Below are 6,394 nucleotides of genomic sequence, written 5' to 3' on the forward strand. Positions count from 1 at the left end.
TAAGCGGCAGCTGTCCTGTGGGAATCGAGGCAGGGGATGAAGGACAGCTCTCTGCCACGGCCAGGCCTCCCACAGCAGGGAGCTGTACTGCTGATGGAAGGCATTGCTGACGGCAGGCTCTTGGAAGTGCTCTAAGGCCCTGGAGTTTCTCAGGTCTTATTTCATAGTTATCCTTTGCAGAAGGAGACAAATTCACCTGCAGTGCATGATGCACCTGCTAGATGCCATGTTTGCACACACTCTTTGTGAGTTCAGAGAGAAGCCGTAGCGGCGCAGGGAACGGAAACTGGAGCTTCTGCCTTGCACCTCTGTGTTTATGGCTTCTTATTTCTGCAGGGTGCACAGGCTATGCATGGCATATTTGAGCATGTGATATTCTTCTGTCTCTAAAATTGCATACGAAAATGCATTTTTGGATGCCTAAATGCAGACTTCTGGCTCCATTTTTAAATGGCCTGATGTATCCGTCCTGACCTACAGGTGTTTTTCCTAAAGGGCATAGGTCTCTTATAGGTTCTGCATGATAACTGCAAGCCCTGTGTGGATGTCTTGAAGGCTTTAGGATGTTTTCAATGTCATTCAACATCCATATTTAAACACCGGAATTGTCCTTTGTCTATATTGCTGAGGCACCATTTGCTTATTTGGATTTTATCTTCCTGTACCAAATATAATTATTTTTTAGTAAGGCCAAACAATTCAGTTCAAGCATATGAACCTGCTTCTGTGAAGCTCATTGTAACAGTATTGCACCAGGGCTCTTCAGCAATCGCTCCCCCACTGGGTACCACCCACCCATTTAAGAACTAAATGGTTTTGTGGGTGATCATGCAAGTCCGTCCTGACTAAACTAAAACAGAGACAGTTTCTGGTTTCACAGACCATGGTTATGAAATTTGGAGACTAATGAAATTCTGTGTTTCTAACACAAAATATCTACGGTCAGCCAATTTCCCTTTATATTGGTTTCTTATTTCTGTAGACACGAGTACTGAAAAAAATTGTGACCAAATTTGATTGTACAGTTTACTTGTGGGTTATTTGACTTGTGTAAGTTATTTGCTCTTTCTTAATTGTGCTCTGTGGTTGGTTACCTAATTTACATGTCAATAAATTTATTGGCGGCAGAAACCTCTCCAACAGAAGACTAATCACTGGCGAGTGTTGCCTGGCACACAGTGGATTCTAAATAATGTATACACCTGACTGTGCGTAAGTAGCCTTGTTACATGTAAATCAACATTGTGGCAGGAGAAATGATCATTCTCCAAATGTTTGTGCAAACAAAAAGGAATCTCCAATTTGGAAATGGAAGATGCAGCACTTCTGCAGTGACTGCCTGACATTGGCTACTTGGTGTGTTTCTGCTGGTCCTGGATAGCTGCTGCTTTTTCACTGTTTGGGCTGCTTATGTGGTTTTGGTTATTTATTTTTTTTTCCTTTTCACTGGCTCTCTTGAATCATTTTATTACCTTTTTTGTCTTATGCGTCTGACTGGCTGGTTGTCTCTCAGCTATTTTATTTCAATTTTGAAAGTACCCTTGTACTATTTGATGGGTATTAGAGAAGTTTTATATCTAAGAAGAGCCACTGCAGTGCACTGTCTTTGCATGTAACCATTCGTTCTGCCTTACACAATATCCCGGTATAAATTTTATTTCAGTAGACTTACTCCTGATTTATACTGGTGTAACTGAGAAAAGAAAGTGCAATCATAATACATCAGAGCATAAACCCTCCAAACAAATATCTGGTTTGGGGAAAAAAACGTTGGAATTTTTGGAGGAGTTTGAATTGGTTTGCTTATTTCCTAGCTGAGGTTCAGTAGGATTTGTGCATCGAGAGCTATACTGCGTTCTCTGAAAGTGCATATACAAACTTTCAAGGTGGATTTCTGGCCCTCTGGAGTAGGTGGCATTAGCATTAGCCAGAAATTCACCATGAGGGTAGCCAGTGCACAACACGTGTATACACATGCACGCACATACGTTAGAATTATGTTTATTAATGTTAGTTCTCCTTTCAGATCAGAGTGTTAACCCTAACTAGCAGATTGTTCTAAGAAATTTTGAAGCCTTTGCTGGTGCCCATTTCTCTATACTTTTCTGATCATGTCTGGAAGAAAGGGTTAGAGAAGAGTGGGACCTCTCTGGGAGCATCAGCTCCTTCCAGCAAGTGTGTGCAGAGTAAGCCACAGAGAAAAAACAGCAGCTACAGCTTGATGCTGATACGTCTCACATGCAACCCGTGCTTGTCTGGGAAAGCAGCTCTCCTCCCCTTGTCCAGTACACAGAAAGATGAGTAACCTTAAGTCACCTGTGGCCTGACTAGGTTGAAACTGAGAAGAGGTTTATCAGTAATCTCAGCTAGGAGGTCACAGACACTGCACTTTGGTGGGACTTAGTGCCCTTAGGTGCTCAGAGGAACGTGAATATTCATCACCTAAGACAACCGTGCAAAAGTCACCTCCTCTGTTTTCCTGGAAACTGGAACAGTAAAGTAGTTTTCACACAGTCCAGGCTGCTGTCAGACAAGAAATGACAGCTGTCTCCAGCAAGCCATTTGGCTGTAATGCCTCAGTTTTAGTCTGTTTTCTAATTTGGATACAGCAGTGGGGGTTGGACTGTTGCCTGAGCCAAGTCTTTGGTCTTGGGCCCAATTCAAACATATGATATAAACAGACCCAGAAAATTGAACTATAAAGGCATAGATTTGCTCGATAGATCTGTGTGTCAAAAAATGAGTAATCCTAAACAGATACCCTCGAAACAAATTGCCTTTTTCTTCCAAAATGATATGATTTCCATAAGATTACCAGAGTAAAAGGTTTCTACTGAACTTTGAGACATAGTGTTGCAATATTTGTTGTTGATTTGATATACTCCTTTTTGATCCGTTTCCCTCCAGCTTCAATATATACACAAATCTGTCAGGAATAATGTTTCCTGTGCTATTCCTTTGCATTGCATTTTTTTGCTCTACCTTGAAGTATTAAAAATACATTGCATCTAAAATCAATACCAACTTTTAAATGGGTACCAAATCCTGGGAAAAAGTTTCAAATTATCTGTGGACTCCCCTCTCTGAAAAATAAAGGTGAGACTTTGCAGACTTTTCCTTTTCCTTTGCAATTTCATTAGGGATTAGGATAATGAGCCCTAGCGTTGCAGACAGCAAAGATGTGTTAGTTTTGACTAGAGAAACAGGATGGAAAAAAAAATTAGTCAACAAAGGGAATAATTGCTGAAGTCATGCACTGGAAATTCCTGCTACTCAAAAGTGTTTTGGTTTTTTTTTCTTAATTAATTATAATGAATTAACAATGTCTTCTTTTTATCTAAATACATAATAAAAAAGGATTAGTTTGTGGCTTCTACCTGTGTTATACTCAGATGACTACAAGGACAGGGTTTGGACTGCAGCTGAATGGTCTTTCTCAGCCTGCCTCTGCTGCCTCTGCTTACAGGTCCAAGTAATCTGCATGGGAGCTATTCAGGCTGTATTCCTTCAAACATCAAGGCTGAACCAGCAGGCATGCCGATGGAGGTATTATTATTGCTGCAGCCGTATCCCTTCCCTCTGCTTTCTGCACCCACTTTACGCTGAGATGAGACCAGGGGCTTCACTGCTCCCTTGTGATAAGCGTAGTTCTTTCAGGAGACTCGGGGGGTGATGGTCTCATCTTTATTTTGGTTGTGGACTGACACAATTAACCAAGCGTACTCTTAAATAACTTCTAAAATGGAAAGGAGATTTGGCTTTTCTTTCTGTGGTTTTTGTCTGTTCTAAACTAAACCCTGTTCACAGTGCTTCTGGTACTGTTGCCTGACCTGAGTTCAGCTGTGTGAGAAGCCATTAGATCCCTGCCCTCCTCTCTGCTGAAAGCCTTCGCCACTCGACAGCTTCTTGATAGGCAATCCCCCGCAGTGCTCAGTCATGGAGAAGTAACAAGAGGGAATGAACAGATAAGCAGTAGAAAGAAATGAAATAAACATGCTTTCCCCTCGGAAAGTATTTAGCAGAGCAGTATTTTTCTGAATAATAAGCTTTAGTATTGCTTAAAAATCAGTATTTCCAGCAGGATTATTTTTTTCTGTATTATTCAGGCATTTTAACTTATTTTGCAGAAAATAACACAAATGTTATGACAGGTGTCAACAGAAAAGCAATGACTTTTTCTGTCACACTCTCATAAAGTGTCTCAGGTTCAAACACACATTAGTAATAATTAATAACTGTAGTACACTTTTTCTTATGGAAGAAAATCTTTCTAGGCATCAGCCAGAATAGCTGAGTTACTTTGTGGGAGCGGGGAAGCGAAGACAAGGCTTAACACTCCATGTTCTGCTATCATTATTCTCTTCCTGATAGAAATGGGATAAAAAAGATCTTGACACAAATAACTCCATCAGTTTTTTCCTGAACTGCAGTAAATACAGGCCATGTCAGAGCTCGTGTAATGGTTCTGACCTCAGGGCATCAGAGTTCAGGAATCAAATGCAGGTGCAGGGATGGTTATGATACAAGGGAGTTTTCATCCTTCTGTCCTTTTCCAGTCTACGACTGATGGAGAACAAGAGCAGCTTTGTTAGCCCTGTGCCTCCCACATTATATCATAATGGTTCCTCCAATAAAGAAATCTCTTAAAAATGGGGATTTTTTTTCACCATCAGGGTGCCGTAGTGTTGGGGTGTGTGTGGATTTTTCCTAATATTTGGCCACTCTCCTAAATAAATGTATGGTGAGCACAGACAGAGGCTGAGGGCAGTCAGGACAGTAGCAAGATACTAATGGTATGAGAAGTATTTTTAATTTTTATTACGGCATTTTAACAGAAGTCAGAAGGGGTAATACATTGCTGAAGCGGCAGAAGTCAGGAAAGGGAAGGAAAGGGAAAATGAGAAAAAGGGTGGCTTGAATGTATGGGTGGCTTGAGTCTGCCCTTTTATGCCATTAACTTTCACCAAAGTCCATCATCGCCTTTAGGTCAGTACTGGTCACTGAGAGGTTAAGAGAAGAGCAATGAGGAAAGCCAAGAAACCTAGAGGAGGTCTTGGGGATCTCAAAGTGAGAATGAGAGACCCTAAAAGTAGACAGTAAAGTGTGATCTTTGCCTCCTTCAGCCACATCTTACCCTTCCTACAGTTCTTCAACTCCCTTTGTTTCCATCAGTGGAACATCTATGAGTATTGTCCTTTGGGAGCAGCAGCTCATTTTGCCTGCTTTTCAAGTACAGCTGGGAACGGCATTAACCTTTCTTTTCCTTACATACTTATCAACTTTTTCACAGTCTAATGGGAAATTTTCATGAAATATTTGAAGCATGGTGAAAAGGAGTATTCTTTTTCTTCCCATTGAAGATGAGTAAGAAGGTGAGGGGTGGCAAGACTGCACTTAGTGCTGTTGGCTCTTCGAAATGTATTTCTGGGGTGACATTGGCATGAAAATTAAGTCTTGTACATTTGTTAGACTGATCAGATAGCTTTAAAATCAAGTACATGTAATGTAGACATGTGCAAACATTACTTAGAATAAAAAATTCTAGAGGAGAGACTTTTCCTAGAGGAGTTGTGAAATCAGTAAGGATTTTGGTCTTCTCCAGACTGTGCTATTGCGATGATTACCGTATAACTTATTTCTACTCAGAAATTGATTTACACTCTTAATCATGAGTTATCTCTAGTTACATATGCAACTACCAGTGTACATATGCACTCATCATATATTTTAAGATAATATCTAACATAATAAGAAATCTCTTTGTTGAGAGAGAGGGTGTTCTGCTTACTCAGCTAAAACTAGGAGTTTTCAGCAAAAGCCATGTGCACCACACATAGGTCTCCAATTCTTACTGTGTTCTGGACCTCTTTCTGTGTAATCAGTTTAACTCTGGGAGCCAAAATTCACAACATGGTAAAGCAAAACATTTTCAGAGCATTTGGAAGTGGTTGAGTGCCATTAACTTTGCTTGATTTAGAAAACTGTTCACATTCTGCAGTTCAATATCTCAAAAATTCATTAACTGTTAATTAATTCAAGCTTTCTGCTTTTGATAACCCACAGTGCTTGATGTAATAAAACAAAGAAAATGCTATTAATCATTGAAATGCCCTATAAATTGATACTGTTACATATTAAACATAGTAACTACATTTGACTCAGGAGAGCTAATTAGTAAATGTCTGCTATAGCCTTTGGTTACTGAAATCCTAGACTGCCTATGTATTTGCATGAACTATTGATTTCACAGTTATAGAAAGCTTCTGTAGACTCACCATTTTCTGCATATATTTTTCTCATAACCCCCGATAGCACTGGCTGGAACAGGACAATTCTGTCATGCAACATAATATTTAACTCAAAAGAACACAAGAGGTAGAAGATTGTGGCAAAT

The sequence above is a fragment of the Pygoscelis adeliae genome, unplaced genomic scaffold (assembly GCF_000699105.1).
Source record: "Pygoscelis adeliae isolate BGI_AS28 unplaced genomic scaffold, ASM69910v1 Scaffold78, whole genome shotgun sequence".
NCBI lineage: Eukaryota > Metazoa > Chordata > Aves > Sphenisciformes > Spheniscidae > Pygoscelis > Pygoscelis adeliae.